At 46.2% G+C, this 19,203-nt stretch overlaps 1 protein-coding gene and 1 long non-coding RNA gene across 7 annotated transcripts in view; both read left to right on the plus strand.

Annotated features, from left to right (window-relative positions):
- Positions 1–19,203, plus strand: part of CUX1 (cut like homeobox 1) — a 474,797-nt gene that overhangs the window by 229,778 nt on the left and 225,816 nt on the right. The gene's annotated exons all lie outside the window — the stretch shown is intronic.
- On the plus strand, positions 1,068–16,412 carry LOC115830923. Its single transcript, XR_004026473.1, has 3 exons — positions 1,068–1,081; positions 10,308–10,312; positions 16,331–16,412. It is a non-coding gene; the product is annotated as an uncharacterized LOC115830923 (long non-coding RNA).

Here is a 19,203-nt window from a genome sequence, read left to right on the forward strand (position 1 = left end):
CACTATTGCACTCCAGTCTGGGCAACAGAGCAAGACCCTGTCTCTATTTCAAAAAAAAAAAAAGATTGATGTTCATCTTGCGTACAAGGTTTGCTCTGCAAACCCTGCCTGAAGCCCCCTTCCCTTCTAACCAGCCCCTCCTAGATAAATTCTGGAGCTTGGTGCATTGTCTTATGTGTACATCCATAACTGTGTCCGTCATCCTCTGTGCATCAACAACTGTGCACATCCTCTGTGTGTCAACAACTGTGGTTGTTGCACTTTGCTACAACCACGATCTGCATCGTTGGAAGGAGTGGGGCCCAGGTTAACTGTGAATTTCATCACAGTATTACCTGCCGACATGGCCTGAGGGAGGGACCAAGGAATGATCTGAAACTTCCCTTTGTGCTGAATGTGTCCCTTACATGCAGCGCGCTGGCCACGTTCAGAGCTGCATGCAGGACATGCTCTCGGAGGCTGGGTTTTACTCTCTGGTCTTCATTCAATGCAACCTTTTCGGGAGCCTCCTGCTTCCAGCTATGGGCCAAACGGTTGCTAAAGATGTCTCATTGAATACAGTCAACTAGGATCCTGCCATTCTAGTGAAGGGAAACTGATGATAAACACAAAAGGCAATGTTAGATGGCGCCAGGCGCTGCGAGGGAGACACACTGGGTCTCGGGGTAAAGCGGGAAGAGGTGGTAGTGGCTTCTTCAGTCATCCAGGGAGGCCTCTCCAGGGAGGATGACGGAACATCAGAGGGAAGAAGCAAGGAGAACCAGCCATACTCGGAGCTGGGAAAGAGCAGCAGGAAGATGGGGGCAGTGAGTGCCGGGGCTCTGCAGGGATGGGCTTGCCTGGCAGGGAGCAATACCAAGGAAGTTAGTAGGGCCCGGGTCATGCCAGGGCCTTATAGGCAGAACCCTTAAGTCTCTTTGTAGGAGACCCTTTGGTCTCCCCTTTGAACTAGGCCCTTTTAAAGAGGTACAGTAGAAAGCAAATTCCCCATTGGCACTGGCAGGATGATTTGACAGATTCTAATCAAATAATTGGGCAAATAAAGTTGGGTGAACTACAACAGTCAGTGAATGAGTTAAAAGTGACTGTGAGTCTGCTGCCCATCTTGCAGCCCATATCTGTTGAGCTGTAACATATTTAAGCATTCAGATCTAAAGGCCGTTGCTAAATAAAGCCAGGGCGTCCATGTGGTTCGCTCCAAAGAGCATTTCACAGGGAGCCGGTCCAGGCACTGCCGCCCACCACCTCTGTGACCTTGGGTGAGTCTCGGGGCCTCTTTCTGCCCGACTTTGCTTAACTGTAAAACGAGTGGGCTACCCAGATCCTCCCCCAAGGAGCTCCGTAGCTCTGAAACCTCATGAGACTCACTGGAGCAGTACTTTGGTTGACTATCGCTAGCAGAACCAAAAAGGACATTTTCCAGCAATGTAGATCTGTTCAAAAATAGGATGAGCTGGCCGGGCGCAGTGGCTCACGCCTGTGATCTCAGCACTTTAGGAGGCTGAGGCGGGTGGATCACAAGGTCAGGAGTTCAAGACCAGCCTGGCCAACATAATGAAACCCTGTCTCTACTAAAAATACAAAAAAAAAATAAATAAATAATAAAAATAAAAAAATTAGCCAGGCGTGGTGGTGGGTGCCTGTAGTCCCAGCTACTTGGGAGGTTGAAACAGGAGAATTGCTTGGACGACCACCTGCCAGGGAGATTGTCACCTCTTATCCTTTTTTTTTTTTTTTTTTTTTTGAGATAGAGTCTCTCTGTGTCACCCAGGCTGGAGTGCAGTGGTACAGTCTCGGCTCACTGTAACCTCTGCTTCCTGGGTTCAAGCAATTCTCCTGCCTTAGCCTCCTGAGTAGCTGGGATTTCAGATGTGCGCCACCATGTCTGGCTAATTTTGTATTTTTAGAAGAGATGGGGTTTTACCATGTTGTTAAGGCTGGTTTCGAACTCCTGGCCTCAAGTGATCAACCCGCCTTGGCCTCCCGAAGTGCTGAGATTACAAGCATGAGCCACCATGCCCTTGCCTTATCTATCCTTCTAAATGCCAGATCCTCCAAGTCTTCCCAAAATACCCAGCCAGAAACAGATTCTTCCTCTTCTCATCTCTAATAGGGCTTCATTTATATCTCCCTTTTGATTTTTTTTTCTTTTTGAGATGGAGTCTCATTCTGTCACCCAGCTGGAGTGCAGTGGATGATCTCTGCTCACTGCAACCTCCACCTCCCAGGTTCAAGCGATCCTCCTGCCTCAGCCTCCCAAGTAGCTGGGACTACAGGTGCACACCACCACGCCTGGCTACTTTTTTGTATTTTTAGTAGAGATGGGATTTTGCCATGTTGGCCAGGCTGGTGTCAAACTCCTGAGCTCAAGTGATCCGCCTAGTGGTTAGGATTTGGCACTATCTCTCCCTTTTAGTTTTGAGCCTGAAGACATTCTGCCCTTATAGTTTACTTACCAAGGCCTTATGCTTCTAAAATGTAGAAGAGAGGATGTGTGTGTGAGTGTGAGTGTGTGTGTGTGTGTGTATGTGTCTTTGTACCTATTTCTGTCCCCATCTTACCAGTACTTGCCTAAATACTGCATTAAGCATCATGGGTGAAATAGGATTAGAGAAGGTTGGACCAGATCGGTGACTTCCAAAGCTGCTGCTGGGTTGGACTAGTGCTGCACTGGCCCTGTGAGAATTGCTCACGTGTTTCCAGAAATACAGCTCCCCAGGCTCCTACCCTGACATTCTGGTGTAGAAGGCCTGGGGTGGAACCTTAGAATCTGTCATTTTTCAAAGCCCACCTCTGATGCTCATGCATTGCTAGTTGTAGGAACCACTGGGCTCGGTTCCCTGAAAGAGCTTTCTCCTGGTAACAAGTTCTGTGACTCTCTCTGCCCACTCAGTCTCCTTAGATTGGTGTGTTAGGAGCTCCATGACTTGCCTTTGAAATATTTTTCCAGCTTCAAAGTCCTGGACTTCTACCCTGGCTGAACTGGCCTGTGTATTACAAGTCACCTGAACATACTTTTTGATTTCCTGAAGCCTGTGTTATTGTTAAGACCCTTTTGCTGTTCCCTACCTATAAAACTCATTTCCATCCTTTAGGGCTGAACTGAAAAGTCTATCTCCTTTGATGATTTTCCTGACCATCTCAACCTATTTCTAACTTTTTCTCTTTTTTTTTTTATCCTCAGCTCTATTAAAGTATCATTAACAAAGGAAAGTTGTATATATTTATAGTGTATAATGTGATGGTTTGGGGTTTTTATTTTTTGAGACAGGATCTCCCTCTGTCACCCAGGCTGGAGTGCAGTAGCATAATCAGGGCTCACTGCAGCCTTGACCTCCCGGGCTCAAGTGATCTTCCTGCTTCAGCCTCCCAAGTAGTTAGGACTACAGGCGCCTGGCCAGGCTAATTTTATATTTTTTTCGATTTTAGTAAAGCCAAAGTCTGGCTGCATTGCCCAGGCTGGTCTTGAACTCCAGCAGCACAATCTCAGCTCACTGCAACCTCCACCTCCTGAGTTCAAGCCTCAGCCTCCTGATTAGCAGGGACTGTGGACGTGTGCCACCACACCTGGCTAATTTTTGTATTTTTAGTAGAGATGAGGTTTTGCCATGTTGGCTAGGCTGGTCTCGAACTCCTGACCTCAAGCGATCCTCCCACCTCATCCTCCCAAAGTGCTGGGATTATAGGCGTGATCCACCACACCCAGCCCAATGTGATGTTTTGATACATGCATACATTATGAAGTGATTTCCACAATCTGACAACATACCCATTAGCTCACAGTCACTGCGTGTGTGTGTGTGTGTGTGTGTGTGTGTGTGTGTGTGTGTGTTGAGAACACTTAAGATCTACTGCCTTAGCAAATGTCATATATATGATTACAAGATTATTAACTATAGTCACCATGCTGTACCTTAGACAAGAAAACCTACTTTTCTTGCATAAGTAAAACTTTTACCCTTTGACTGGGGGGCCTTGAGTATGTGCAGATTTTGGTACATGCAGGGGGTCCTAGCACCAATCTCCTGAGTGTACCAAGGGATGACCGTGTGTATAGAAAATCACGTTTATTACCCATTTATTTGTTGTTGGATGCTTAGTCTATTTCCATATCTTTCTATTGTAAATAGTGCCGCAGTGTACATGGGTGTGCAGATAACTCTTAACAATACTGATTTCAATCCCTTTGTGGTGTTGCTGGATCGTATTAATTTTGGGGGGAACCTCCGTACTGTTTCCCATAATGGCTGTACCAATTTACATTCCCACCAACAATGTACAAGGGTGCCCTTTTCTCCATGTCTCACTAGCACTCATGTGTCTTTTCGGTAATAGCTCTTCTAACAGGTATCAGGTGATACCTCATCATGGTTTTGAGTCAAATTTTCCAGAAGATTAAAGATGTTGAGCAGCTTTTCATATACCTGTTGGCCGTTTGCGTGCCTTTTTTTAGAGAGAGACAGGGTCTCGCTCTGTTGTGCAGGCTGGCATGCAGTGGTGCGATCATGGCTCACTGTAGCCTTAAACTCCTGGCCTCAAGTGATCTTCCTGTCTTGGCCTCCCAAAGTTTTTGAGATTACGTGAGCCACTGTGCCAGGCCTTGTGTGTCTTCTTTTGAGATCCTTAGCCCATTTTCCATTTTTTTTGTTGTTGTTGTTGTTTTTTTTTGAGACAGAGTCTTGCTCTATTGCCCAGGCTGGAGAGGCTGGAGTGCAGTGGTGCGATCTTGGCTCACTGCAACCTCCACCTCCTAGGTTCTAGCGATTCTCCTGCCTCAGCCTCCCAAGTAGCTGGGATTACAGGCGTGTGCCACCACACGCTAATTTTTGTATTTTTAGTAGAGACAGGGTTTCACTATGTTGGCCAGGCTGGTCTCGAACTCCTGACCTCAGGTGATCTGCCTGCCTTGGCCTCCCAAAGTGCCGGGATTACAGGTGTGAGCCACTGCGCCCAGCCACCTTAGCCCATTTTCTAAACAGGGTGCTTGTTTTCTTGTTATTGCATTGTTAACTTTTCCCCTCTTTCCAGCCCACTCTTAAGATTCTACACGCTTTGAGGGCCTGTATCTTGTCTTAGATGATTTATCTATTCTTTGCCTTATGGAACTGGTTACGTAAAACATTCTTAGCTGAATTTCCCCCTGCTTCTCGCCTTCTCCTTGTTAATGAGTACTTATTGAGTACGGTGTGCGAGCATCTACTTTGGTTCCTAGACACCCACAAGCAAAATAGGTCAGTGCCCTGCTGGGAGTAGGGAGAGGTTGTCAGGGTCTTCTTTGGGTTTGTGGCCAGACAGGCGACTGTGGAGCAGACCAGGCACTCTGGGGACAGGATGACGCGTTCTGGCTGGAAGATACAGGGAGGCTTCCCAGGGACCCTAACACAGCCTGCTGCCCTGGACCTTTGCTGGGGAACTGACTTCTCACCCAGTATGTCTGTCCACAGGCTCTTGGGCCTTCTGCAGTGGTGGAGGTGACAGTGGTGTTAGCTGTGGTGGTCACCGTGGTGATGCGGCTGCTGTACTGTCATTATCTTATGGCAAAACCCGCAGGCCTGACACACAGAGCGTCTCCCTGTAAGTTTGCGCCATGATGGCTCAATTAGGGACCCATCGGACTGCGGCTCAGTATCCAGGCCAGCTGCATAATTGAAAGCACATTTTCTCCTCCAAAGCTGCAGCTGGTTTGGTTCTGCTCATGCAGAAAGGGATCTAACCTTGCATAACATAGGAAATGAACAGTTGAGAGAGAAGCCAAATTCAATTTCAGTCAGATATGTTGAGGCTAAGTCCATGATCTATGGAAGCCAGGGCAGGAGCCGTGCGCCTGTGGAAAGGGGCGCTCTCAGCAGTCTATTAATCACGGCCGCCCGCCCGGCGCTGCCGCCACTGCCGGGTGCCACCGCGCCCGCGCCCCCTCCGATGCGGGCTGGAGCGCAGCCAAGCACTCCAGAAGTTAACCTCTTAAAGACCCGGAGCTGCTTTCTGTTGAATAAATGTAATTTTGTGGTCAGAAATAAATGCTTGTGATATAGCAGGAGCTTTGAAAACAACGGCAAGCTGGAGCGATTACAAATTGCTCCATGTTGTACAAGTCAACAGCAGACATCAAAATTCCACGTGGAGGGCAAATTGATTTCGGCCCAGAGCTCTGCAGCTATTCAATAAAAGTCCTATTAAACCATTGTATGTAATGAACAATCCAGAGCAAATCTAATATTTTCAGTGGTTAATTATTTTTAACATCCTCTCAGTAACCGCTGGTAGATTTCTTGGATGTTTACAGCTTGAACTCGGGCAGAGTGGGCCTTCCCAGCTGTCACTTGGCATCTCTGCTGGGGGACCTGCTTCAGGGACCCAGCTGCCTACATGGCTCCTGCACATGGGGCTCTGGGCCTGGGGTTCAGGCTGCCAAGGTAGGGTGCATGGGGTTTCTGAATCTCCCAGTGCCTGGGATGTAGTAGGTGCCTGGGAAATGTTTGTTGAATTGAGCTGAACTGAGTTGAAATGCACAAGAGGAAGCTCTGAGAACCCCAGAATAACTTAGGAAAATGATATTTTGGTACAGTTGACTCAAAACCTGAGGCTGAAGAGACCACTGGGTTGCAGGTAAGGAAATTGAGGTCCCTTGTGATAGAGAGACCAATGTCAGCCCCTATGGGAGTCTGGACAGAGCTGGCACCCCGGGCAACCCCAGGACTTACCCGTTTCACTTCCCTTTTTTGGAGACGGACTCTTGCTCTGTCACCCAGGCTGGAGTGTAGGGATGCGATTTCGGCTCACTGCCACCTCTGCCTCCCAGGTTCAAGTGATTCTCCTGCCTCAGCCTCTGAAGTAGCTGGGATTACAGGCACACGCCACCATGCCTGGCTAATTTTTGTATGTTTAGTAGAGACAGGGTTTCGCCATGTTGGCCAGGCTGGTCTCGAACTCCTCACCTCAAGTGATCCACCTGCCTCAGCCTCCCAGAGTGCTGGGATTACAGGTGTAAGCCACTGTGCCCAGCCCGCATTTCACTCCTGTTCTGTTTTGGTTTGGTTTGGATTGTTTGTTTGTTTGTTTGTTTGTGACAGTCTCACTCTGTCACCCAGGCTGGAGTGCAGTTGCACAATCACAGCTTGCTGCAGCCTGGCCCTCGTGGGCTCAAGCAGCCCTCCAGCCTCAGCCTCCTGAGTGGCTGGGACTACAGGTACACACCACTACACCCAGCTAATTTTTGCATTTTTTTGGAGAGATGAGGGCTTGCTACGTTGCCCAAGATCGTCTTGAACCCCTGGCCTCAAGCAGTCCTCCCACAAAGGCCTCTCAAAGTGTTGGGATTACAGGCATGAGCCACCACACCCAGCTCACTTCTGTTCTTGACAGCTTGCGAAGTGCATTCTTCGTCAGGGAGGCCACACTGGGAGAGTCGCCAAAGTGATCTTGTTGCTCCTCTAGTGTTCCCACCCCCGTGATGCCCTCCTACCTTGCTCATGACGGGGCTGTAACCCTGTCCCCTTCCAGACCAAGAGCTTCTCAGGGAAGGTCTGTTCATTCATTGATTCATTAAATATTTGCTGAGCATGTGTGCCAGGCTAGACCAGAACTAGACCCTGGTTAGTGGTGGTAGGTGAATGAATGCAGCCGTTGCTTTCATGAAGCTTAACAGTTTAGCAAGATCTGTATCCCCATGTGGCACAGTGCTTGGCACTCTGTTAAGTGATGGTGGATGAGTGGATGGATTGGTGGACGAATGGGTGGATGGTGGGTGGGTGGGTGGGTAGATGGATGATTTGATAGATAAATGGGAATGGATAGGTGGTTGATTGCATGGAGGGATGGGTGAATAGGGGATAGATGGATGGATGATTGGATAGAAGGATGGATGGATAGATGATTGGATAGAGGGACGGATGGCTGGACGATTGGCTTTTTGGATGGATGATAGGATAGAGCTATGGATGGATGAAGGGAGAGACGGAGGGAGGGAAGGAGAGGGGGAGGGAGGAAGGGATGGATGGATGATTAGCCTAGAGGGAAGGAGGGAGGGAGGGAGGGAGGGAGGGAGGGAGGGAGAGAGAGAGGAAGGGATGGATGGATGATTAGAAAGCAGTATGTGTCTGTAAGAATAGATTGACTCTTACTCATTTTCGTCTCCTGGAGTAAAATCATCCAACTTGTAATACTCAGTCATACAGTATTTATTTGACTATCGTGGAATTTAAATTTCTAGGGTATTTTATTTTCTGCAGATCTCCCTTCCCTTGGAAAAACTCAATATGGATGTTAATTAGGTTTTACTAAAGTTCCATCAATTTAATGGAGTCATTCCTTAAATGAAACTGACACCAAGGACCACATGGCCAAAGGGAGCCCACGTTCCTGTGTGTGGTTCTGAGGAGGGAGCATAGGATGCAGTTTGATAACAGCTGAGAGCCCTGAGGAGTTTGTTGCTGGATGTGGAGTATTCCACATCTCATCCCTCCCCCAGTCTTTTTCCAATTGTGTCACAACTTCCTTTGCTAATAATATTTTGCACGGCATTTTACGTCTACAAAGCACCATTTCCATGATGTCACTCACCCTTCCTCACCACCCTGTGCTGGGGCATCATCATCATTCTGAGTTACCAACAGGAGGGGTAGCAGAGAGTCCAAGGGGCAAGGCAGAGACTCCCAGCTCCAGGCTCCAGCCGCTCCTCCCCTCCACCCTCTCCTGGTCCTGTCCTGAAATCTTTGACTCCCTTGAACCTTGTTATGCCCAGGCAAATGCCACCCTCATGCCACTGTATTCCCACCACCTCCAATGAGTGTCCCTAGCCTGATGGGGTCACACGCTTGTGCAGCCACCTGCACAGAAAAGCCTCATGGACACAGCCCTGCGAGGTCAGAAATAGACCGAACAGGGTCACTCGGTTGGAAGCGGTGGTAGTGTTAGAACCCAGGTGTTTGAACTCTGTCTAATATCATTCCACTCTCTCACACACACATAAGGGCACATGACCACTGTTAATCAAATTTTTTAAAAAATCAGCCAGGCACGATGGCTCATGCCTGTAATCCCAGCAATTTGGGAGGCCAAGGCGGGTGGATTACCTGAGGTCAGGAGTTTGAGACCAGCCTGGCCAACATGGTGAAACCCCGTCTCTACTAAAAATACAAAAATTAGCCACACGTGGTGGCACACACCTGTCATCCCAGCTACTCGGGAGGCTGAGGCAGGGGAATTACTTGAACCTGGGAGGCAGAGGTTGCAGTGAACTGAGATTGTACCACTGCACTCCAGCCTGGGCAACAGAGCGAGACTCCATCTCAAAAATAAATAAAGGGAATTTGACATAAAATCGTTAATGTTGACTGTTTCAGCCTGGGTGACAGAGCGAGACTCTATCTCAAAAAAACAAACAAACAAACTTGAGCTCCATGTCTGTTTCATCTGTTCCCCTCTAAGTGTAAACTTCCTGAGCCTTCTAAGTCCAGCCAGGTGGGCCGGCGGTCACCGAGATCCCTCCTCGCTGGGGGATGGAATAGGCCTCTCCCTGCTTTGCTGCTGTTCCTTGGCCTTGTCCCCTGCCTCTTTTCTTGGACCACCTACAAGGACCTAGAGGGACACAGTACTGGGGGCAGGAGCTGGGAAAGGCCTGCCACGGTTCACTGATAGTAAGAAATAAAGACTGACTCGGAGAAATTTCCTCTGAAACACAGCAGACTCAGCGCAGCCCTTTGAGCAGATGAAGGAGGGTGAGAAGAAGAGCATCCCTTCAGCAACAGCTGCGTGCCAGAAGCTTCGCTTACTTTCTCCCATTTCATCTGCACAGCAGCTCAGCCCGGAGAGGAGAGGAGTAAATGGGCCCAGAGAGATCAAGTCACTTCCTTGGAGCTTGTCAGCCTTGAGCTGAAACTTGGACTCTGATGTCGAACTCCGAGGCCCATGCTTATTCTGTAAAGCCTGAAGAGTGTCTTGGAATTGCTTTAGAAGTAGAAGAAGAGGGGGAACCTGTGAGATTACACTGTCTTCCAGCATAACAAGAAAAGAGAAACCAGTTGGATGTGGCGGCTCACACCTATAATCCCAGGTGTGATGGAGAGGCCGAGGCAGGAGGATCGCTTGAGCCCAGGAGTTTGAGTCCAGCCCAGGCAACATAAGTGAGACCCCATCTCTACCAAAAAAAACGAAAACAAAAAAAGAAAAACAAACCCATGAAATGATCCATGGGTACGTAGGAAGGGGGAGAAACTGGTTCCTAGGGCTGTAGGAGGAATGACCGCAGGCCTGCCCTGGGAAAGAGCTTTGCTTTTCAGGGAGCCCCTTGATGTTTGGGGACTTAGGAGAGCAAGTCTGGCCCTGAGATGTGGGACCAGGCATCCCCACAGAGCACACGTCGGCAGATAAGGGCTATCACTCTAGGAACACAGTCTTGTCCCAGCTCAGGCACGAGGGGGGCTCAGGAGTCTGGCTGGGAGCATTCCTGCCATCCCTACTGAGGAGGTGCCACTGTGGCTCAGGACACCCCCATGATAGGAGCAGACTCCCGGGGTGTAGACACTGCTTCCCTTTTCACACTGTCTCCTGAATTTTCTCCTGGGTTCCTGCTTAAAGGAGCGGAGAAAACTAAACCAGCAAATCACTGATCTTGGAGTCAGATCTGGATTTGTATCCTGACATCATCATTTGCCAGCGTGACCTTGAATATCTCATGTCTGCTTCTCTGTCTCATCCATGTAACAGGAAATCTCTCTCGCAGGGCAGAGACGTTATATGCACATGTTTAAAGATGATGGCATAAAAGCAATGCTGGATGGGAGCTGGTAGCTAGTTATTGATTATAGGATCCTCCAGGTCCTTTAACTTCTTCAATAGTCGTACTCCCCAGGATTTAACCTTCTGGGGCTTTCCCTGTATCTCTGTCCCATCCACACTCCTGAGTAACCTCATCTGGGCCGTTTGGGTCTGGTGGTTCCAAATTTTTGCCTCTGGCCTGGGCCTGTCATCCAACGTCAGGCCTCCCTGGGGATCCCACTTTGGGCACCTCACTAACCAATAATCTTCATTTCCCACGTAAACACAGGCACCTCCGTATGCCCCATTTCAGGAGAGGTAACCAGCCCCTAGTTGCCCTGGCCAGAACTCTGGGAGAAGCTATGTTCAGTATTAGATCCTGTGATTTCTTCTTCTTCTTCTTATTGTTATTATTATTGTGTTGGGCTCTCTGCTGCCCAGGCTGGAGTGCATTGGTGTGATCATAGCTCACTGCAGCCTCGAATTCCCGGACTCAAGTGATCCTCCCGCTTCAACCTCCAGAGTAGCTGGGACTACAGGCACATGCCACCACTCCCTGCTAAGACCCTGTAAATTCTATTTCCCTAACCTCACTGGAATCAGCTCCCTCCTTCCCAGCAGTTAGCTTCCTCCCTCTCTTTCCTGGTCTGGTCTGTCTACCACCAGTTGCCATCCTGTCCTGAATGATCGCTTCATTTCCCACCCTGATTGACATCTTCAGGGATTCCCCTTCAGCATAAGCTGCCTCCCCCGGGCGTGGTCCCCTGCACCTCCCTCCACAGGCTGGCCTCTGCCTGCCTCCTCACCTCACGTATCCCCAGTTACCTCCTCTGCTCCAAGGCACGGCAGGTCCCTGCCCTTCTCTGAACAGGCCACTCTGTTTGAACACGTCTCTGTGTCTTTGAATAGCCCTCCTCTCCCCACTGAAGCCTTGTCCCTCCCACCACGAATAAAGATGATCTTTGTCTTCTTTAAAACTTGCCCTAAGTTTGCAAAACACAGGATGTAGAGCAGCATCTAATAGCCTATCATTTGCGTTTGAAAAAAAAACAAAAATAGGGCCGGGCGCAGTGGCTCACGCCTGTAATCCCAACACTTTGAGAGACTGACGCGGGCGTATCACCTGAGCTCAGGAGTTTGAGACAAGCCTGGCCAACATGGTGAAACCCCGTCTTTACTAAAATACAGAAAATTAGCCAGGCGTGATGGTGTGCAACTGTAGTCCCAGCTACGTAGGGTAGGAAAATCAGAGGCAGGAGAATCGTTTGAACCTGGGCGGCAGAGGTTGCAGTGAGCCAAGATCGTGCCTCTGCACTCCAGCCTGAGCGACAGAGCGAGACTCCGTCTCAAAAAAAAGGAAGACAGTGCATGTCTATAGATGCTTGTAAATGTGTGAATATCTCTGGGAGGATGCCCAAGACCATCTTTACCTCCAGACCAGGCAGCTGGGTGACAGGTGGATGTGGATGGGAGGAAGACCTACTTTTCACTATCAAATTTGTTTTCACTTTGCTTTTCTTTTTACAATTAAATGACTTTTAGTGTATTCACCGAGTCGTGCAGCCATCACCCTAATTCTAGAACATTTTCGTTAGCTCAGAAAGAAACCTCATACTGGCCGGGCGCGGTGGCTCACATCTGTAATCCCAGCACTCTGGGAGGCCAAGTCGGGCAGGTCACTTGAGGTCAGGAGTTTGAGAACAGCCTGGCCAACATGGCGAAACCCCGTCTCTACTAAAAAAAAGAAGTACAAAAAAATTAGCCAAGCATGGTGGTGGGTGCGTGTAATCCCAGCTACTCAGGAGGCTGAGGCAGGAGAATCACTTGAACCTGGGAGGCAGAGGTTGCAGTGAGCCAAGATTGCACCACTGCACTCCAGCCTGGGTAACAGAGTGAGACTCCGTCTAAAAAGAAAGAAACCTAATACCCATTAGTGGTCACTCCTCATTTATCCCAACCCCAACCCTTGGCAACCATGAATCCCCCTTCTGTCTCTGTAGATTTGGCCATTCTTAACATTTCATATCAATGAGATCAAATAATATATTAGTTTTTTGTTCCTGGCTTCTTTTACTTAACCATGGTTTCGTTATTCATCTATGCTGTAGCATATACCAGTACTTGCTTTCATTCTTTTTATTGCTGAATAATATTCCATGTATGGATGTCCCATGTTTTATTTATCCAATTATCAGCTGATGGCCATTTGGAGTTGGTTTTTTTTTTCCCACTTTTTGGCTATTAAGAATAATGCTTCTATGAACATCTATGTACATAAGTTTTTGTGTGGGTAAACATTTTTGTCTTTCTTGCCTACCTAGGAGTAGAATTGATGGGTAATAGGGTAACTCTATTTTTAACATTTTGAGGAATGGCCAAACTGTTTTCCAAGGTGGCTGCATGATTTTACATTCCTGTCAGCAATGTAGGAGGGTTCCAATTCAATTTCTCGACATCCTTTCTAACACTTAGTGTCATCCTTTTTTTTTTTTTTTTGGAGACAGGGTCTTGCTCTGTTGCCCAGGCTGGAATGCAGTAGCATGATCTTGGCTCAATGCAACCTCTGCCTCGCAGGTTCAATCGATTCTCCTGCCTCAGCCTCCTGAGTAGCTGGGATTACAGGCACGTGCCACCATGCCCAGCTAATTTTTTTGTATTTTTAGTGGAGACAGGGTTTCACCATGTTGGCCAGGCTGCTCTCGAACTCCTGACCTCAGGTGATCTGCCCGCCTCGGCCTCCTAAAGTGCTGGGATTATATGCGTGAGCCACTGCACCCGGCCCCATTATCTTTTTGATGATAGTCATCCCAGTGGATATTGTGGTATCTCATTGTGGTTTTGATTTGCATTTCCCTAATGAGTATTGGCATTGAGCATCTTTTCATTGCCTATTGGCCATTTGTATCTTTGGAGAAATATCTGTTCATATCCTTTGCCTGTATTCTAATTCAGTTACTTTTATTAAATTTTTTATTTTTAATTTTTGTGGGGACTATATATATATATTTATGGGGTGGAGCACATGAGATGTTTTGATACAGGCATGCTATGTGTAATAATCTCATTATGGAAAATGGAGTATCCATCACCTGAAGCATTTATCCTTTGTGTTACAAATAACCCAATTATACTTCTTTAATTACTTTTAAATGTACAATTAAGTTATTGACTGTAATCACCCTGTTGTGCTATCAAATAATAGGTCTTAATTCATTTCTCCTGGCTTTTTTGGTACCCATTAACCATACCACCTTTCCAGCCCCACTACCCCTCCCAGCCTCTGGTAACCATCCTTCTACTTTCTGTGTCCAAGAGTTAAGTTGTTTTTATGTTTATATCCCACCAATATGTAAGAATATGAGATGTTTGTCTTTCTATGCCTGGCTAATAGTTTTTTTATTTAACGAGTTGTAAGAGGGCTTATATATTCTGGAGTATCTTTTCAAAACTTCCATTCTGCGGGTTGTCTTCTCACTTTTTTTTTTTTTTTTTGAGACAGAGTCTCACCCTGTTGCCCAGGGCGGGTGCAGTGTCACGATCTCAGCTCACTGCAACCTGTGTCTCCCAGGTTCGAGCCATTCTCCTGCCTCAGACTCCTGAGTAGCTGGGATCACAGTTGTGTGTGCCACCATACCCAGCTAATGTTTGTATTTTTAGTAGAGACAGCGTTTCGCCATGTTGGCCAGGCTGGTCCCGAACTCCTGACCTCAGGTGATCCACCCGCCTTAGCCTCCCAAAGTGCTGGGATTACAGGTGTGAGCCACTGCACCCAGCCTCTCTTTTCACTTTCTTGGTAGCGTCTTTAGAAGCACAGAAGTTTTACATTTGATGAAATCCAATTTATCGATTTTTCTTTTGGTATTTGTGCTTTTGGCATAATACCTAAGAAACCATTGCCTAATCCAAGGTCATAAAGGTTGACACCTGTGTTTTCTTTTAAGCGGTTTTGTAGTTTTAGCTCATACGTTTTGGTCTTTGATTTATTTCGAGTTAATTTTTTGCATATGGTGTGAGGTAGGGATCAAACTTTGCTCTTTCGCATGTGGATATCCAGTCGTCCCAGCAACATTTGTTGAAACACTGTTCTTTTACCCTTGAATTGTCTTGTCGCTCTTGTCAAAAATCAGTTGATCATAATATGAGGTTTCCTTTCTGGGCTGTATTGATCTGTATGTTTATCCTTATGCCACTATCAGTTCAGGTCAATGTAGTTTTGTATTTAGTATTGAAATTGGGAAGTGTGACTCCTCCAACCTTGTTTCCTTTTTCAAAATTATTTTGGTTATTTGGGGTCACTGCATTTTCATATGAATCTTAGAATCAACTTGTCAATTTCTGCAAAGAAGCCAGCTGGGTCTAGGCACAGGGGCTCTTGTCTGTAATTCTAACACTTTCGGAGGCCAAGGCAGGAGGATCGCTTGAACCTAATAATTCAAGACCAGCCTGGACAATATAATGAGATCTCATCTCTACGAGAAAAAAGTTAAAGCTTAGCCAAGCATGGTGGCACATTCCTGTAGTCTCAGTTACTCAGGAGGCTGTGGCAGGAGGATCACTTCAGCCTGGGAATTGGAGGTTGCAATAAGCTGAGGCTGTGACACTGCACTCCAACCAGGGTGACAGAGTGAGACCCTGTCTCCAAAAAAGCCAGCTGGAATTTTGATAGGCATTACCTTGAATGTGTAAATCAACTTCGTGACTATTGCCATCTTAAAAATATTAAGTCTTCCAATCCATAAGCATTGGCCGTCTTTCCATTTAGTTTAGTGTCTTTCAGCAGTGTTTTATGGTTTTTAGAGCACAAGTTTTGTATTTCTTTTGCCAAATTTATTCATAAGTATTTTATACTTTTTGTGATGCTATTATAAATGGATTTTTTTTTTTTTACTTTCACTCTCAGATCATTTATTGCAAACATATAGAAAGACAAATGATTTTTTTACAGGGATACTTTGTTGCATTGAGCTTCACTTTTTTATGCTTTGAAGATAGTGTGTTTCTTCACAAATTGAAGTCTGTGGCAACCCTGAGTCAAACAAGTGTGTCAGCATTATTTTTCCAACTGCTGGTGCTCACTTCATTTCTCTTTGTCACACTCTGGTAATTCCCACAATATTTCCAATCATTCACTATTATTATATCTGATATGGTGATCTGCAGCCAGGGAGCTTTGATATTACTATTGTAATTGTTTGGGGACACCACAAACTGTGCCCCATATAAGATGGCAGACTTAATTGATAAATATTGTGTGTGTTCTTACTACTCCACCAACCAGCTGTTTCCCATCTCTTCTTGTCTTTGAGTTTCCCTATTTCTTGAGACACAGCAATATTGAAATTAGGTGAATTAATAATCCTACAATGGCCTATTTAATTAAGTGAAAGGAACAGTCACGTGTCTCTCACTTTAAGTCAAAAGCTAGAAATGATTAATCTCAGCGAGAAAGGCATGTTGAAAGCTGAGGTAGGTTAAAAGCTAGACTTCTTGCACCAGTTAGCCCAGTCATTAGTGCAAAGGAAAAGTTCGTGAAGGAAATGAAAAGTGCTGTTCCAGTGAACACACGAATGATAAGAAAGCCTTATTTCTGATAGGGAGAAAATTTTGGTGGTCTGGATAGACGATCAAACCAGCCACAACATTCTCTTAAGCCAAAGTCTAATTCTTTTAATTGGGTCTTAATTGTCTCAAGTCAAAGCCGTGACTCTTCAATTCTATGAAGGCTGACGGAGGTGGGGAAGCTACCGAAGAAAAGTTGGAAGCTAGGGGAGGTTGATTCATGATGTTTAAGGAAAGAATTCATCTCCATAGTACAAAAGTGCAAAGTAAAGCAGCAAATGCTTTGGTGGAAGCTGCAGCAAGTTATCCAGAAGATCCAGCTAAGATAATCAATGAAGATGATGGTGCTACACAACAGATTTTCAATGTAGGTAAAGTAGCCTTCTCTTGGAAGAAGATATAATCTAGGACTTGCATAGCTAAAGAGAAGTCAGTGTCTTGTCTTCAAAGCTTCCAAATGCAGGCCGACTCTCATTAGGGGATAATGCAGCTGGTGACTTGAGGTTGAAGCCATTGCTCATTTACCATTCGGAAAAATCCTCGGGCCTCCAGAGTTAAGCTACACCTACTCTGCCTGTGCTCTAGAAATGGAATAATAAAGCCTAGATCACAGCATCTGTTTACAGCATGGCTTACTGAATCTTTGAAGCCCACTGTTGAGACCTACTGCCCAGAATTAAAAAAGATTCTTTTCTTTTTTGAGACGGAGTCTTGCTCTTGTCACTCAGGCTGAAGTGCAATGGCACGACCTCGGCACACTGCAACCTCTGCTTCCCAAGTTCAAGTGATTCTCCTGCCTCGGCCTCCTGAGTAGCTGGGATTACAGGCTCCCACCACCATGCCCGGCTAATTTTTGTATTTTTAGTAGAGATGGGGTTTCGCTATGTTGGCCAGGCCGGTCTTGAACTCCTGACCTCATGATCCGCCTTCCTCAGCCTCCCGAAGTACTGGGATTACAGGCATGAGCCACTGCACTCAGCTGATACAAAGATTGTTTTTGTTTTTGTTTTTGTTTGAGACAGAGTCTCACTCTGTCACCCAGGCTGGAGTCTAGTGGTGCGATCTCAGCTCACTGCAACCTCTGCCTCCTGGGTTCAAGTGATTCTCCTGCCTCAGCCTCCCGAGTAGCTGGGATTACAGGTGTGTGCTACCATGCCTGGCTAATTTTTTGTATTTTTATTAGAGATGGAGTTTCACCGTGTTAGCCAAGATGGTCTTGATCTCCTGACCTTGTGATCCACCCGCCGCAGCCTCCCAAACTGCTGGGATTACAGGCGTGGCCACCGCGCCTAGCCAAAAGGTTCTTTTCAAAATATGACTGCTCACTGACAGTGCACCTGGTCAACAAGAGCTCTGATGGAGATGTACAAGATGAATGTTGTTTCGATGCCTGCTAACACAACCTGCATTCTACAGCACATGGATTAGGGAGTAATTTTGACATTCAAGTCTTATTTTTTAAGAAATACGTTTTGTAAGGCTATAGCTGCCATAGATGGTGATTCCTCTGATAGATCTAGGCAAATTAAATAGAAATCCTTTCCTTCTGTAAAGGAGTCACCATTTTAGATTCCATGAAGAACATTTGTGATTCATGGGAGGGGGTTGAAATAGCAACATGAACAGGAGTTTGGAAGAAATGGATTCCAGCCCTCATGGATGACTTTGAGGGGTTCAAGGCTTCGGTGGAGGAAGGAACTGCAGATGCGGTGGAAATAGCAAGAGAACTAGAATTAGAAATGGGGCCTGAAGATGTGACTGAATTGCTGCAACCTCATGATCAAACTTGAATGGATGAGGGGTCGCTTCTTAGGATGAGCAAAGAAAGTGGTTTCTTGAGATGGAAACTACTCTTGGTGAAGATGCTGTGAATATTGTTGAAATGACAACAAAGGATTTAGAATATTCCATAAACTGAGTTGATAAAGCAGTGGCTGGGTTTGAGAGGATCGACTCCTATTTTTTAAGAAGTTCTACTGTGGGTAAAAATCTATCAAATAGCATCGCATGATACACAGAAATTTTGTGTTAACGAAAGAGTCAATCAACCTAGCCAATTTCATTGTTGTCTTAAGAAATTGCCACAGTCATCCCAAGCTTCAGTAACCACAACCCTGATCAGTCTAGCAGCCACCCAACACCAAGGCAAGACTCTCCACCAGCAAAAAGATTACAACTCCCTGAAAGCTCAGATAATCGTTAGCATGTTTTGGCAATAAAGCATTTTTTAATTAAGATATGTACATTTTTGAGACATAGAGCTATTACATACTTAACAGACTATGATATAAACCTAACTTTTATATTCACTGGAAAACCAAAAATTTTATATGATGTGCTTCATTGCAATATTTGCTCTTTTTGTCATACTTGCCTTTTTTGTTCTATTTTTGAGACAGTCTCCGTCACTCAGGCTGGAGTACAGAGGCACAATTTCGGCTCACTGCAACCTCCACCTCCTGGGTTCAAGCGATTCTCATGCCTCAGCCACCCAAGTAGCTGGAATTACAGGCATGTGCCACTACACCTGGCTAAATTTTTTTTTTTTTTTTTTTTTGTATTTTTAGTAGAGACAGGGTTTCACCATAGTGGCCAGGCTGGTCTCAAACTCCTGACCTCAGGTGATCTGCCTTTCCTAGCTTCCCAAAGTGCTAGGATTACAAGCGTGAGCCACCGTACCTGGTCTGTTTTTACTTTCTTATGGTGGTCTGGAACCAAACCTGCATTATCTTTGAGGTATACCCATATATTGATCTTGCATTGTGCAGTCTTGCTGAATGTGTATGTTTTTATACCTCTACAATTTTTTTTATTGTACACATATATTATCTACTCACAACAATGGTGATGTAAAAATCTCAGGTAGGCATTTATCCCCTAGGAAGCCTG

Source organism: Nomascus leucogenys, chromosome 17 (assembly GCF_006542625.1).
Source record: "Nomascus leucogenys isolate Asia chromosome 17, Asia_NLE_v1, whole genome shotgun sequence".
Classification (NCBI taxonomy): Eukaryota; Metazoa; Chordata; class Mammalia; order Primates; family Hylobatidae; genus Nomascus; species Nomascus leucogenys.